Source organism: Lissotriton vulgaris, unplaced genomic scaffold, assembly GCF_964263255.1.
Source record: "Lissotriton vulgaris unplaced genomic scaffold, aLisVul1.2 SCAFFOLD_714, whole genome shotgun sequence".
Taxonomy (NCBI): domain Eukaryota; kingdom Metazoa; phylum Chordata; class Amphibia; order Caudata; family Salamandridae; genus Lissotriton; species Lissotriton vulgaris.
This window is the reverse complement of record NW_028248223.1, coordinates 366171-381698: the sequence shown is the minus strand read 5'-3', so window position 1 is coordinate 381698 and position 15528 is coordinate 366171. Positions and strand designations below refer to the sequence as shown.

The 15528-nt window shown below is 33.8% G+C and overlaps 6 non-coding genes across 6 annotated transcripts; all 6 read right to left on the bottom strand.

Moving 5' to 3' along the window:
• Positions 1 to 1070: 1070 nt before the first annotated feature.
• Positions 1071 to 1142, bottom strand: TRNAQ-UUG (transfer RNA glutamine (anticodon UUG)). The gene has a single exon. It is a non-coding gene; the product is annotated as a tRNA-Gln (tRNA).
• Positions 1143 to 3579: 2437 nt separating this feature from the next.
• On the bottom strand, positions 3580 to 3651 carry TRNAQ-UUG (transfer RNA glutamine (anticodon UUG)). Its single transcript has one exon. It is a non-coding gene; the product is annotated as a tRNA-Gln (tRNA).
• Positions 3652 to 6088: 2437 nt separating this feature from the next.
• On the bottom strand, positions 6089 to 6160 carry TRNAQ-UUG (transfer RNA glutamine (anticodon UUG)). Its single transcript has one exon. It is a non-coding gene; the product is annotated as a tRNA-Gln (tRNA).
• A 2437-nt stretch (positions 6161 to 8597) lies between these two features.
• Positions 8598 to 8669, bottom strand: TRNAQ-UUG (transfer RNA glutamine (anticodon UUG)). Its single transcript has one exon. It is a non-coding gene; the product is annotated as a tRNA-Gln (tRNA).
• A 2437-nt stretch (positions 8670 to 11106) lies between these two features.
• On the bottom strand, positions 11107 to 11178 carry TRNAQ-UUG (transfer RNA glutamine (anticodon UUG)). Its single transcript has one exon. It is a non-coding gene; the product is annotated as a tRNA-Gln (tRNA).
• Positions 11179 to 13615: 2437 nt separating this feature from the next.
• On the bottom strand, positions 13616 to 13687 carry TRNAQ-UUG (transfer RNA glutamine (anticodon UUG)). Its single transcript has one exon. It is a non-coding gene; the product is annotated as a tRNA-Gln (tRNA).
• Positions 13688 to 15528: the final 1841 nt, after the last annotated feature.

The window sequence follows — 15528 nt, the reverse complement described above, 5'->3', positions numbered from 1 at the left end:
CTGATAAACGTTTGCACATTTAACACTGTAATGGAGAATGTAGCTGAAAAGAATCAAATCACATTATCGCTCTTTACACTATGAGCATTCAACTGAGATATCTTTTCATCAATGTAAGAAAAGCCCCCGCACTGATGCGCTCTCTTTTGTCTCAATGGAAAAAGCCCTCATGTATGGCGGGGTTCCATGGTGTAATGGTTAGCACTCTGTACTCTGAATCCAGCGATCCGAGTTCCAATCTCGGTGGGACCTGCTTGATTTATGAGATTTAATATTTCACTAATTTCTTAGAAATTGGACTTGGAAAAACATAACGTCAAAGCTTTATACTGAAACTTATCAACGTATAAGTATGTATACATGGCTATATCCATCTAGATAGCGATAATACAATATAAATAAATGAATTAATCATAAACATAAGTACAGAAGCTGAAAACTAAAAACTGTTCTTTCCCATCCACAATTTGAGCAAGAGGTTCTTTTTCTTTCTCATCTGTATGATCAGTAATAAGATAGTTAATTTTGCTGATTTCTTATCTGACAACATTCTTGACTTACACAGTGCATTTAATTGTGCATTTCTTTGAAAGAGGAATTCAGATTAATACATCTGACATGTCTTTCAAAAGATTCTACTTCATGGTTATGGATTTAATTTAGAAAAACAGAGTGTAAATATCTGTGTGTCTGAATTTCAAGATTGTTATTTAAAAGTTCATCTCTTCTGCCCCCAAAATACACAATTTGATTCCTCAAGTTTTCTTTTAATGAAGGCTTTCCAATTAAAAAAGTTCCTTGTTCCCCTTATCAATAACAGTAAGATTTAAACAAGTAATATCTTGCATCAGCCCCTTGTGATGAGTTTGAGAAAACAGAGTCAGCTCACAAAATGTCTCATTATTTTGAGCCATTTAATTTCCATGTTTTCTAAAAGTTCTATAATTTGCTCACATCAAATAGACTTTTAAAATACAATCAATACATTAATGTTTCACTCTACCCGTGTTAGATTTATGATATTTATGAATACACTTGACAGAAAAAGATTTGGTCATAAGTCATGAAAGTGGTCCCACCGAGATTTGAACTCGGATCCTTGGATTCAAAGTCCAAAGTGCTAACCATTACACCATGGAACCTCCCATGTGACAGGGGAGCAAATTGCTGCAGCAATGTGGACATTTCACATGTTTTATGTTCTACAGTCAAAGACAAACAGAATTGTATTACTTTTCTATTCTGTTCAACTTTTGCCCATTGAACTATGTTAGGGAAGTATGTTGCACAAAGGACTCAAGTAACGCTATGACTCTGTTGAACAGTACTTTTTATGTAAGATAAGATTTTGCAATAAAAATTAAGATTTCCCTGTGAATGCAATCTCTTCTGTCAAAACGGAAAGCTCAACCTGGTACAGGTGGGTTGATAGTGTTATGCTTGTCAATCTGGACTCTGAAAACAGGGATCTAAGTACAAAGCTCAGTGGGACTTATCTAAACTTTACGATTTTGTTTCCATTCAGTTCTTAGAAGTATTAATTGGAAAAACATCTCATTTACTTATAAACTTGTACGTATCAACTTATATGTATGTATCTCCCTATATATCGCTATATGTCTATGTATATTTATCGGAAAATATAAATATATACATTATAAAAATACATATAATTAATAGAGGTGAAAATAATGAACAGTTGTTGCCTCTCCGCATTTGAAACATGAGCGCCTTCTCCTTCCTCTTCTATATGTCCTGAAATTGAGATAGTCACTTTTTAATCAATTTTGATCTAACAACATAGTTGATTTGTACAAAGCATATCATACGATCTGTGAATAATTTTAAAAAAGAAAATTAGATCAGTGCCTTTGAGGCCTCCAAGCAAAAGCTTATATTTCATGATTGCAGATCGACTGTTGAAAATCAGCATGAGAAATGTTTTATTTCACAACTTCCATACTAATAAACAAAAAACATTTCTACTATCTGAATGATACCGTCATTGTGGTTCTCTAGGTTTGATTTAAGAAAACATCTCTTTCAAAATGTGCTATATTCGCCTTATCAATAGTGTGGAAATCTTCAAAAAGGTATGCTGGGAATCAGCCCTCTGAAATGCATTTGAGAAAAACAGGATAGGATTTTGTAATGTCACACTATTTTGTCTAGGAATGTGATGTAAAAGTATTATAAAGTTCGTATTTCTGTAACTTGTTCAAGCTGTTGGACATTTTGAAAGGAGTAAATATTTGTCTCTTTCAACCTGCTGGTGTTGGATTGGAGCTATCAATAAACAAAGATGACAGAAATGGAAAAGGTCAAGAGTAGTAAAGAAGTACCTCAAAGAATTGGACTGGTACCTTTGCATGCAAAGTCCAAAGTGCCAACCATTGCTCTTTGGAGCCACCCATGTGAGAGACAGAGAAATGGATGTAGTAGTTTGGAAATGTAGAATGTTTTAATATTCTTCAGTCAAAGATGATCATTATTTTGTAAATTGCATGTCCTGATAAACGTTTGCACATTTAACACTGTTATGGAGAATGTAGCTGAAAAGAATCAAATCACATTATCGCTCTTTACACTATGAGCATTCAACTGAGATATCTTTTCATCAATGTAAGAAAAGCCCCCGCACTGATGCGCTCTCTTTTGTCTCAATGGAAAAAGCCCTCATGTATGGCGGGGTTCCATGGTGTAATGGTTAGCACTCTGGACTCTGAATCCAGCGATCCGAGTTCCAATCTCGGTGGGACCTGCTTGATTTATGAGATTTAATATTTCACTAATTTCTTAGAAATTGGACTTGGAAAAACATAACGTCAAAGCTTTATACTGAAACTTATCAACGTATAAGTATGTATACATGGCTATATCCATCTAGATAGCGATAATACAATATAAATAAATGAATTAATCATAAACATAAGTACAGAAGCTGAAAACTAAAAACTGTTCTTTCCCATCCACAATTTGAGCAAGAGGTTCTTTTTCTTTCTCATCTGTATGATCAGTAATAAGATAGTTAATTTTGCTGATTTCTTATCTGACAACATTCTTGACTTACACAGTGCATTTAATTGTGCATTTCTTTGAAAGAGGAATTCAGATTAATACATCTGACATGTCTTTCAAAAGATTCTACTTCATGGTTATGGATTTACTTTAGAAAAACAGAGTGTAAATATCTGTGTGTCTGAATTTCAAGATTGTTATTTAAAAGTTCATCTCTTCTGCCCCCAAAATACACAATTTGATTCCTCAAGTTTTCTTTTAATGAAGGCTTTCCAATTAAAAAAGTTCCTTGTTCCCCTTATCAATAACAGTAAGATTTAAACAAGTAATATCTTGCATCAGCCCCTTGTGATGAGTTTGAGAAAACAGAGTCAGCTCACAAAATGTCTCATTATTTTGAGCCATTTAATTTCCATGTTTTCTAAAAGTTCTATAATTTGCTCACATCAAATAGACTTTTAAAATACAATCAATACATTAATGTTTCACTCTACCCGTGTTAGATTTATGATATTTATGAATACACTTGACAGAAAAAGATTTGGTCATAAGTCATGAAAGTGGTCCCACCGAGATTTGAACTCGGATCCTTGGATTCAAAGTCCAAAGTGCTAACCATTACACCATGGAACCTCCCATGTGACAGGGGAGCAAATTGCTGCAGCAATGTGGACATTTCACATGTTTTATGTTCTACAGTCAAAGACAAACAGAATTGTATTACTTTTCTATTCTGTTCAACTTTTGCCCATTGAACTATGTTAGGGAAGTATGTTGCACAAAGGACTCAAGTAACGCTATGACTCTGTTGAAGAGTACTTTTTATGTGAGATAAGATTTTGCAATAAAAATTAAGATTTCCCTGTGAATGCAATCTCTTCTGTCAAAACGGAAAGCTCAACCTGGTACAGGTGGGTTGATAGTGTTATGCTTGTCAATCTGGACTCTGAAAACAGGGATCTAAGTACAAAGCTCAGTGGGACTTATCTAAACTTTACGATTTTGTTTCCATTCAGTTCTTAGAAGTATTAATTGGAAAAACATCTCATTTACTTATAAACTTGTACGTATCAACTTATATGTATGTATCTCCCTATATATCGCTATATGTCTATGTATATTTATCGGAAAATATAAATATATACATTATAAAAATACATATAATTAATAGAGGTGAAAATAATGAACAGTTGTTGCCTCTCCGCATTTGAAACATGAGCGCCTTCTCCTTCCTCTTCTATATGTCCTGAAATTGAGATAGTCACTTTTTAATCAATTTTGATCTAACAACATAGTTGATTTGTACAAAGCATATCATACGATCTGTGAATAATTTAAAAAAAGAAAATTAGATCAGTACCTTTGAGGCCTCCAAGCAAAAGCTTATATTTCATGATTGCAGATCGACTGTTGAAAATCAGCATGAGAAATGTTTTATTTCACAACTTCCATACTAATATACAAAAAACATTTCTACTATCTGAATGATACCGTCACTGTGGTTCTCTTGGTTTCATTTAAGAAAACATCTCTTTCAAAATGTGCTATATTCGCCTTATCAATAGTGTGGAAATCTTCAAAAAGGTATGCTGGGAATCAGCCCTCTGAAATGCATTTGAGAAAAACAGGATAGGATTTTGTAATGTCACACTATTTTGTCTAGGAATGTGATGTAAAAGTATTATAAAGTTCGTATTTCTGTAACTTGTTCAAGCTGTTGGACATTTTGAAAGGAGTAAATATTTGTCTCTTTCAACCTGCTGGTGTTGGATTGGAGCTATCAATAAACAAAGATGACAGAAATGGAAAAGGTCAAGAGTAGTAAAGAAGTACCTCAAAGAATTGGACTGGTACCTTTGCATGCAAAGTCCAAAGTGCCAACCATTGCTCTTTGGAGCCACCCATGTGAGAGACAGAGAAATGGATGTAGTAGTTTGGAAATGTAGAATGTTTTAATATTCTTCAGTCAAAGATGATCATTATTTTGTAAATTGCATGTCCTGATAAACGTTTGCACATTTAACACTGTTATGGAGAATGTAGCTGAAAAGAATCAAATCACATTATCGCTCTTTACACTATGAGCATTCAACTGAGATATCTTTTCATCAATGTAAGAAAAGCCCCCGCACTGATGCGCTCTCTTTTGTCTCAATGGAAAAAGCCCTCATGTATGGCGGGGTTCCATGGTGTAATGGTTAGCACTCTGGACTCTGAATCCAGCGATCCGAGTTCCAATCTCGGTGGGACCTGCTTGATTTATGAGATTTAATATTTCACTAATTTCTTAGAAATTGGACTTGGAAAAACATAACGTCAAAGCTTTATACTGAAACTTATCAACGTATAAGTATGTATACATGGCTATATCCATCTAGATAGCGATAATACAATATAAATAAATGAATTAATCATAAACATAAGTACAGAAGCTGAAAACTAAAAACTGTTCTTTCCCATCCACAATTTGAGCAAGAGGTTCTTTTTCTTTCTCATCTGTATGATCAGTAATAAGATAGTTAATTTTGCTGATTTCTTATCTGACAACATTCTTGACTTACACAGTGCATTTAATTGTGCATTTCTTTGAAAGAGGAATTCAGATTAATACATCTGACATGTCTTTCAAAAGATTCTACTTCATGGTTATGGATTTACTTTAGAAAAACAGAGTGTAAATATCTGTGTGTCTGAATTTCAAGATTGTTATTTAAAAGTTCATCTCTTCTGCCCCCAAAATACACAATTTGATTCCTCAAGTTTTCTTTTAATGAAGGCTTTCCAATTAAAAAAGTTCCTTGTTCCCCTTATCAATAACAGTAAGATTTAAACAAGTAATATCTTGCATCAGCCCCTTGTGATGAGTTTGAGAAAACAGAGTCAGCTCACAAAATGTCTCATTATTTTGAGCCATTTAATTTCCATGTTTTCTAAAAGTTCTATAATTTGCTCACATCAAATAGACTTTTAAAATACAATCAATACATTAATGTTTCACTCTACCCGTGTTAGATTTATGATATTTATGAATACACTTGACAGAAAAAGATTTGGTCATAAGTCATGAAAGTGGTCCCACCGAGATTTGAACTCGGATCCTTGGATTCAAAGTCCAAAGTGCTAACCATTACACCATGGAACCTCCCATGTGACAGGGGAGCAAATTGCTGCAGCAATGTGGACATTTCACATGTTTTATGTTCTACAGTCAAAGACAAACAGAATTGTATTACTTTTCTATTCTGTTCAACTTTTGCCCATTGAACTATGTTAGGGAAGTATGTTGCACAAAGGACTCAAGTAACGCTATGACTCTGTTGAACAGTACTTTTTATGTGAGATAAGATTTTGCAATAAAAATTAAGATTTCCCTGTGAATGCAATCTCTTCTGTCAAAACGGAAAGCTCAACCTGGTACAGGTGGGTTGATAGTGTTATGCTTGTCAATCTGGACTCTGAAAACAGGGATCTAAGTACAAAGCTCAGTGGGACTTATCTAAACTTTACGATTTTGTTTCCATTCAGTTCTTAGAAGTATTAATTGGAAAAACATCTCATTTACTTATAAACTTGTACGTATCAACTTATATGTATGTATCTCCCTATATATCGCTATATGTCTATGTATATTTATCGGAAAATATAAATATATACATTATAAAAATACATATAATTAATAGAGGTGAAAATAATGAACAGTTGTTGCCTCTCCGCATTTGAAACATGAGCGCCTTCTCCTTCCTCTTCTATATGTCCTGAAATTGAGATACTCACTTTTTAATCAATTTTGATCTAACAACATAGTTGATTTGTACAAAGCATATCATACGATCTGTGAATAATTTTAAAAAAGAAAATTAGATCAGTGCCTTTGAGGCCTCCAAGCAAAAGCTTATATTTCATGATTGCAGATCGACTGTTGAAAATCAGCATGAGAAATGTTTTATTTCACAACTTCCATACTAATAAACAAAAAACATTTCTACTATCTGAATGATACCGTCATTGTGGTTCTCTAGGTTTGATTTAAGAAAACATCTCTTTCAAAATGTGCTATATTCGCCTTATCAATAGTGTGGAAATCTTCAAAAAGGTATGCTGGGAATCAGCCCTCTGAAATGCATTTGAGAAAAACAGGATAGGATTTTGTAATGTCACACTATTTTGTCTAGGAATGTGATGTAAAAGTATTATAAAGTTCGTATTTCTGTAACTTGTTCAAGCTGTTGGACATTTTGAAAGGAGTAAATATTTGTCTCTTTCAACCTGCTGGTGTTGGATTGGAGCTATCAATAAACAAAGATGACAGAAATGGAAAAGGTCAAGAGTAGTAAAGAAGTACCTCAAAGAATTGGACTGGTACCTTTGCATGCAAAGTCCAAAGTGCCAACCATTGCTCTTTGGAGCCACCCATGTGAGAGACAGAGAAATGGATGTAGTAGTTTGGAAATGTAGAATGTTTTAATATTCTTCAGTCAAAGATGATCATTATTTTGTAAATTGCATGTCCTGATAAACGTTTGCACATTTAACACTGTTATGGAGAATGTAGCTGAAAAGAATCAAATCACATTATCGCTCTTTACACTATGAGCATTCAACTGAGATATCTTTTCATCAATGTAAGAAAAGCCCCCGCACTGATGCGCTCTCTTTTGTCTCAATGGAAAAATCCCTCATGTATGGCGGGGTTCCATGGTGTAATGGTTAGCACTCTGGACTCTGAATCCAGCGATCCGAGTTCCAATCTCGGTGGGACCTGCTTGATTTATGAGATTTAATATTTCACTAATTTCTTAGAAATTGGACTTGGAAAAACATAACGTCAAAGCTTTATACTGAAACTTATCAACGTATAAGTATGTATACATGGCTATATCCATCTAGATAGCGATAATACAATATAAATAAATGAATTAATCATAAACATAAGTACAGAAGCTGAAAACTAAAAACTGTTCTTTCCCATCCACAATTTGAGCAAGAGGTTCTTTTTCTTTCTCATCTGTATGATCAGTAATAAGATAGTTAATTTTGCTGATTTCTTATCTGACAACATTCTTGACTTACACAGTGCATTTAATTGTGCATTTCTTTGAAAGAGGAATTCAGATTAATACATCTGACATGTCTTTCAAAAGATTCTACTTCATGGTTATGGATTTACTTTAGAAAAACAGAGTGTAAATATCTGTGTGTCTGAATTTCAAGATTGTTATTTAAAAGTTCATCTCTTCTGCCCCCAAAATACACAATTTGATTCCTCAAGTTTTCTTTTAATGAAGGCTTTCCAATTAAAAAAGTTCCTTGTTCCCCTTATCAATAACAGTAAGATTTAAACAAGTAATATCTTGCATCAGCCCCTTGTGATGAGTTTGAGAAAACAGAGTCAGCTCACAAAATGTCTCATTATTTTGAGCCATTTAATTTCCATGTTTTCTAAAAGTTCTATAATTTGCTCACATCAAATAGACTTTTAAAATACAATCAATACATTAATGTTTCACTCTACCCGTGTTAGATTTATGATATTTATGAATACACTTGACAGAAAAAGATTTGGTCATAAGTCATGAAAGTGGTCCCACCGAGATTTGAACTCGGATCCTTGGATTCAAAGTCCAAAGTGCTAACCATTACACCATGGAACCTCCCATGTGACAGGGGAGCAAATTGCTGCAGCAATGTGGACATTTCACATGTTTTATGTTCTACAGTCAAAGACAAACAGAATTGTATTACTTTTCTATTCTGTTCAACTTTTGCCCATTGAACTATGTTAGGGAAGTATGTTGCACAAAGGACTCAAGTAACGCTATGACTCTGTTGAAGAGTACTTTTTATGTGAGATAAGATTTTGCAATAAAAATTAAGATTTCCCTGTGAATGCAATCTCTTCTGTCAAAACGGAAAGCTCAACCTGGTACAGGTGGGTTGATAGTGTTATGCTTGTCAATCTGGACTCTGAAAACAGGGATCTAAGTACAAAGCTCAGTGGGACTTATCTAAACTTTACGATTTTGTTTCCATTCAGTTCTTAGAAGTATTAATTGGAAAAACATCTCATTTACTTATAAACTTGTACGTATCAACTTATATGTATGTAACTCCCTATATATCGCTATATGTCTATGTATATTTATCGGAAAATATAAATATATACATTATAAAAATACATATAATTAATAGAGGTGAAAATAATGAACAGTTGTTGCCTCTCCGCATTTGAAACATGAGCGCCTTCTCCTTCCTCTTCTATATGTCCTGAAATTGAGATAGTCACTTTTTAATCAATTTTGATCTAACAACATAGTTGATTTGTACAAAGCATATCATACGATCTGTGAATAATTTAAAAAAAGAAAATTAGATCAGTACCTTTGAGGCCTCCAAGCAAAAGCTTATATTTCATGATTGCAGATCGACTGTTGAAAATCAGCATGAGAAATGTTTTATTTCACAACTTCCATACTAATATACAAAAAACATTTCTACTATCTGAATGATACCGTCACTGTGGTTCTCTTGGTTTCATTTAAGAAAACATCTCTTTCAAAATGTGCTATATTCGCCTTATCAATAGTGTGGAAATCTTCAAAAAGGTATGCTGGGAATCAGCCCTCTGAAATGCATTTGAGAAAAACAGGATAGGATTTTGTAATGTCACACTATTTTGTCTAGGAATGTGATGTAAAAGTATTATAAAGCTCGTATTTCTGTAACTTGTTCAAGCTGTTGGACATTTTGAAAGGAGTAAATATTTGTCTCTTTCAACCTGCTGGTGTTGGATTGGAGCTATCAATAAACAAAGATGACAGAAATGGAAAAGGTCAAGAGTAGTAAAGAAGTACCTCAAAGAATTGGACTGGTACCTTTGCATGCAAAGTCCAAAGTGCCAACCATTGCTCTTTGGAGCCACCCATGTGAGAGACAGAGAAATGGATGTAGTAGTTTGGAAATGTAGAATGTTTTAATATTCTTCAGTCAAAGATGATCATTATTTTGTAAATTGCATGTCCTGATAAACGTTTGCACATTTAACACTGTTATGGAGAATGTAGCTGAAAAGAATCAAATCACATTATCGCTCTTTACACTATGAGCATTCAACTGAGATATCTTTTCATCAATGTAAGAAAAGCCCCCGCACTGATGCGCTCTCTTTTGTCTCAATGGAAAAAGCCCTCATGTATGGCGGGGTTCCATGGTGTAATGGTTAGCACTCTGGACTCTGAATCCAGCGATCCGAGTTCCAATCTCGGTGGGACCTGCTTGATTTATGAGATTTAATATTTCACTAATTTCTTAGAAATTGGACTTGGAAAAACATAACGTCAAAGCTTTATACTGAAACTTATCAACGTATAAGTATGTATACATGGCTATATCCATCTAGATAGCGATAATACAATATAAATAAATGAATTAATCATAAACATAAGTACAGAAGCTGAAAACTAAAAACTGTTCTTTCCCATCCACAATTTGAGCAAGAGGTTCTTTTTCTTTCTCATCTGTATGATCAGTAATAAGATAGTTAATTTTGCTGATTTCTTATCTGACAACATTCTTGACTTACACAGTGCATTTAATTGTGCATTTCTTTGAAAGAGGAATTCAGATTAATACATCTGACATGTCTTTCAAAAGATTCTACTTCATGGTTATGGATTTACTTTAGAAAAACAGAGTGTAAATATCTGTGTGTCTGAATTTCAAGATTGTTATTTAAAAGTTCATCTCTTCTGCCCCCAAAATACACAATTTGATTCCTCAAGTTTTCTTTTAATGAAGGCTTTCCAATTAAAAAAGTTCCTTGTTCCCCTTATCAATAACAGTAAGATTTAAACAAGTAATATCTTGCATCAGCCCCTTGTGATGAGTTTGAGAAAACAGAGTCAGCTCACAAAATGTCTCATTATTTTGAGCCATTTAATTTCCATGTTTTCTAAAAGTTCTATAATTTGCTCACATCAAATAGACTTTTAAAATACAATCAATACATTAATGTTTCACTCTACCCGTGTTAGATTTATGATATTTATGAATACACTTGACAGAAAAAGATTTGGTCATAAGTCATGAAAGTGGTCCCACCGAGATTTGAACTCGGATCCTTGGATTCAAAGTCCAAAGTGCTAACCATTACACCATGGAACCTCCCATGTGACAGGGGAACAAATTGCTGCAGCAATGTGGACATTTCACATGTTTTATGTTCTACAGTCAAAGACAAACAGAATTGTATTACTTTTCTATTCTGTTCAACTTTTGCCCATTGAACTATGTTAGGGAAGTATGTTGCACAAAGGACTCAAGTAACGCTATGACTCTGTTGAAGAGTACTTTTTATGTGAGATAAGATTTTGCAATAAAAATTAAGATTTCCCTGTGAATGCAATCTCTTCTGTCAAAACGGAAAGCTCAACCTGGTACAGGTGGGTTGATAGTGTTATGCTTGTCAATCTGGACTCTGAAAACAGGGATCTAAGTACAAAGCTCAGTGGGACTTATCTAAACTTTACGATTTTGTTTCCATTCAGTTCTTAGAAGTATTAATTGGAAAAACATCTCATTTACTTATAAACTTGTACGTATCAACTTATATGTATTTATCTCCCTATATATCGCTATATGTCTATGTATATTTATCGGAAAATATAAATATATACATTATAAAAATACATATAATTAATAGAGGTGAAAATAATGAACAGTTGTTGCCTCTCCGCATTTGAAACATGAGCGCCTTCTCCTTCCTCTTCTATATGTCCTGAAATTGAGATAGTCACTTTTTAATCAATTTTGATCTAACAACATAGTTGATTTGTACAAAGCATATCATACGATCTGCGAATAATTTAAAAAAAGAAAATTAGATCAGTACCTTTGAGGCCTCCAAGCAAAAGCTTATATTTCATGATTGCAGATCGACTGTTGAAAATCAGCATGAGAAATGTTTTATTTCACAACTTCCATACTAATATACAAAAAACATTTCTACTATCTGAATGATACCGTCACTGTGGTTCTCTTGGTTTCATTTAAGAAAACATCTCTTTCAAAATGTGCTATATTCGCCTTATCAATAGTGTGGAAATCTTCAAAAAGGTATGCTGGGAATCAGCCCTCTGAAATGCATTTGAGAAAAACAGGATAGGATTTTGTAATGTCACACTATTTTGTCTAGGAATGTGATGTAAAAGTATTATAAAGCTCGTATTTCTGTAACTTGTTCAAGCTGTTGGACATTTTGAAAGGAGTCAATATTTGTCTCTTTCAACCTGCTGGTGTTGGATTGGAGCTATCAATAAACAAAGATGACAGAAATGGAAAAGGTCAAGAGTAGTAAAGAAGTACCTCAAAGAATTGGACTGGTACCTTTGCATGCAAAGTCCAAAGTGCCAACCATTGCTCTTTGGAGCCACCCATGTGAGAGACAGAGAAATGGATGTAGTAGTTTGGAAATGTAGAATGTTTTAATATTCTTCAGTCAAAGATGATCATTATTTTGTAAATTGCATGTCCTGATAAACGTTTGCACATTTAACACTGTTATGGAGAATGTAGCTGAAAAGAATCAAATCACATTATCGCTCTTTACACTATGAGCATTCAACTGAGATATCTTTTCATCAATGTAAGAAAAGCCCCTGCACTGATGCGCTCTCTTTTGTCTCAATGGAAAAAGCCCTCATGTATGGCGGGGTTCCATGGTGTAATGGTTAGCACTCTGGACTCTGAATCCAGCGATCCGAGTTCCAATCTCGGTGGGACCTGCTTGATTTATGAGATTTAATATTTCACTAATTTCTTAGAAATTGGACTTGGAAAAACATAACGTCAAAGCTTTATACTGAAACTTATCAACGTATAAGTATGTATACATGGCTATATCCATCTAGATAGCGATAATACAATATAAATAAATGAATTAATCATAAACATAAGTACAGAAGCTGAAAACTAAAAACTGTTCTTTCCCATCCACAATTTGAGCAAGAGGTTCTTTTTCTTTCTCATCTGTATGATCAGTAATAAGATAGTTAATTTTGCTGATTTCTTATCTGACAACATTCTTGACTTACACAGTGCATTTAATTGTGCATTTCTTTGAAAGAGGAATTCAGATTAATACATCTGACATGTCTTTCAAAAGATTCTACTTCATGGTTATGGATTTACTTTAGAAAAACAGAGTGTAAATATCTGTGTGTCTGAATTTCAAGATTGTTATTTAAAAGTTCATCTCTTCTGCCCCCAAAATACACAATTTGATTCCTCAAGTTTTCTTTTAATGAAGGCTTTCCAATTAAAAAAGTTCCTTGTTCCCCTTATCAATAACAGTAAGATTTAAACAAGTAATATCTTGCATCAGCCCCTTGTGATGAGTTTGAGAAAACAGAGTCAGCTCACAAAATGTCTCATTATTTTGAGCCATTTAATTTCCATGTTTTCTAAAAGTTCTATAATTTGCTCACATCAAATAGACTTTTAAAATACAATCAATACATTAATGTTTCACTCTACCCGTGTTAGATTTATGATATTTATGAATACACTTGACAGAAAAAGATTTGGTCATAAGTCATGAAAGTGGTCCCACCGAGATTTGAACTCGGATCCTTGGATTCAAAGTCCAAAGTGCTAACCATTACACCATGGAACCTCCCATGTGACAGGGGAGCAAATTGCTGCAGCAATGTGGACATTTCACATTTTTTATGTTCTACAGTCAAAGACAAACAGAATTGTATTACTTTTCTATTCTGTTCAACTTTTGCCCATTGAACTATGTTAGGGAAGTATGTTGCACAAAGGACTCAAGTAACGCTATGACTCTGTTGAACAGTACTTTGTATGTGAGATAAGATTTTGCAATAAAAATTAAGATTTCCCTGTGAATGCAATCTCTTCTGTCAAAACGGAAAGCTCAACCTGGTACAGGTGGGTTGATAGTGTTATGCTTGTCAATCTGGACTCTGAAAACAGGGATCTAAGTACAAAGCTCAGTGGGACTTATCTAAACTTTACGATTTTGTTTCCATTCAGTTCTTAGGAGTATTAATTGGAAAAACATCTCATTTACTTATAAACTTGTACGTATCAACTTATATGTATGTATCTCCCTATATATCGCTATATGTCTATGTATATTTATCGGAAAATATAAATATATACATTATAAAAATACATATAATTAATAGAGGTGAAAATAATGAACAGTTGTTGCCTCTCCGCATTTGAAACATGAGCGCCTTCTCCTTCCTCTTCTATATGTCCTGAAATTGAGATAGTCACTTTTTAATCAATTTTGATCTAACAACATAGTTGATTTGTACAAAGCATATCATACGATCTGTGAATAATTTAAAAAAAGAAAATTAGATCAGTACCTTTGAGGCCTCCAAGCAAAAGCTTATATTTCATGATTGCAGATCGACTGTTGAAAATCAGCATGAGAAATGTTTTATTTCACAACTTCCATACTAATATACAAAAAACATTTCTACTATCTGAATGATACCGTCACTGTGGTTCTCTTGGTTTCATTTAAGAAAACATCTCTTTCAAAATGTGCTATATTCGCCTTATCAATAGTGTGGAAATCTTCAAAAAGGTATGCTGGGAATCAGCCCTCTGAAATGCATTTGAGAAAAACAGGATAGGATTTTGTAATGTCACACTATTTTGTCTAGGAATGTGATGTAAAAGTATTATAAAGCTCGTATTTCTGTAACTTGTTCAAGCTGTTGGACATTTTGAAAGGAGTAAATATTTGTCTCTTTCAACCTGCTGGTGTTGGATTGGAGCTATCAATAAACAAAGATGACAGAAATGGAAAAGGTCAAGAGTAGTAAAGAAGTACCTCAAAGAATTGGACTGGTACCTTTGCATGCAAAGTCCAAAGTGCCAACCATTGCTCTTTGGAGCCACCCATGTGAGAGACAGAGAAATGGATGTAGTAGTTTGGAAATGTAGAATGTTTTAATATTCTTCAGTCAAAGATGATCATTATTTTGTAAATTGCATGTCCTGATAAACGTTTGCACATTTAACACTGTTATGGAGAATGTAGCTGAAAAGAATCAAATCACATTATCGCTCTTTACACTATGAGCATTCAACTGAGATATCTTTTCATCAATGTAAGAAAAGCCCCCGCACTGATGCGCTCTCTTTTGTCTCAATGGAAAAAGCCCTCATGTATGGCGGGGTTCCATGGTGTAATGGTTAGCACTCTGGACTCTGAATCCAGCGATCCGAGTTCCAATCTCGGTGGGACCTGCTTGATTTATGAGATTTAATATTTCACTAATTTCTTAGAAATTGGACTTGGAAAAACATAACGTCAAAGCTTTATACTGAAACTTATCAACGTATAAGTATGTATACATGGCTATATCCATCTAGATAGCGATAATACAATATAAATAAATGAATTAATCATAAACATAAGTACAGAAGCTGAAAACTAAAAACTGTTCTTTCCCATCCACAATTTGAGCA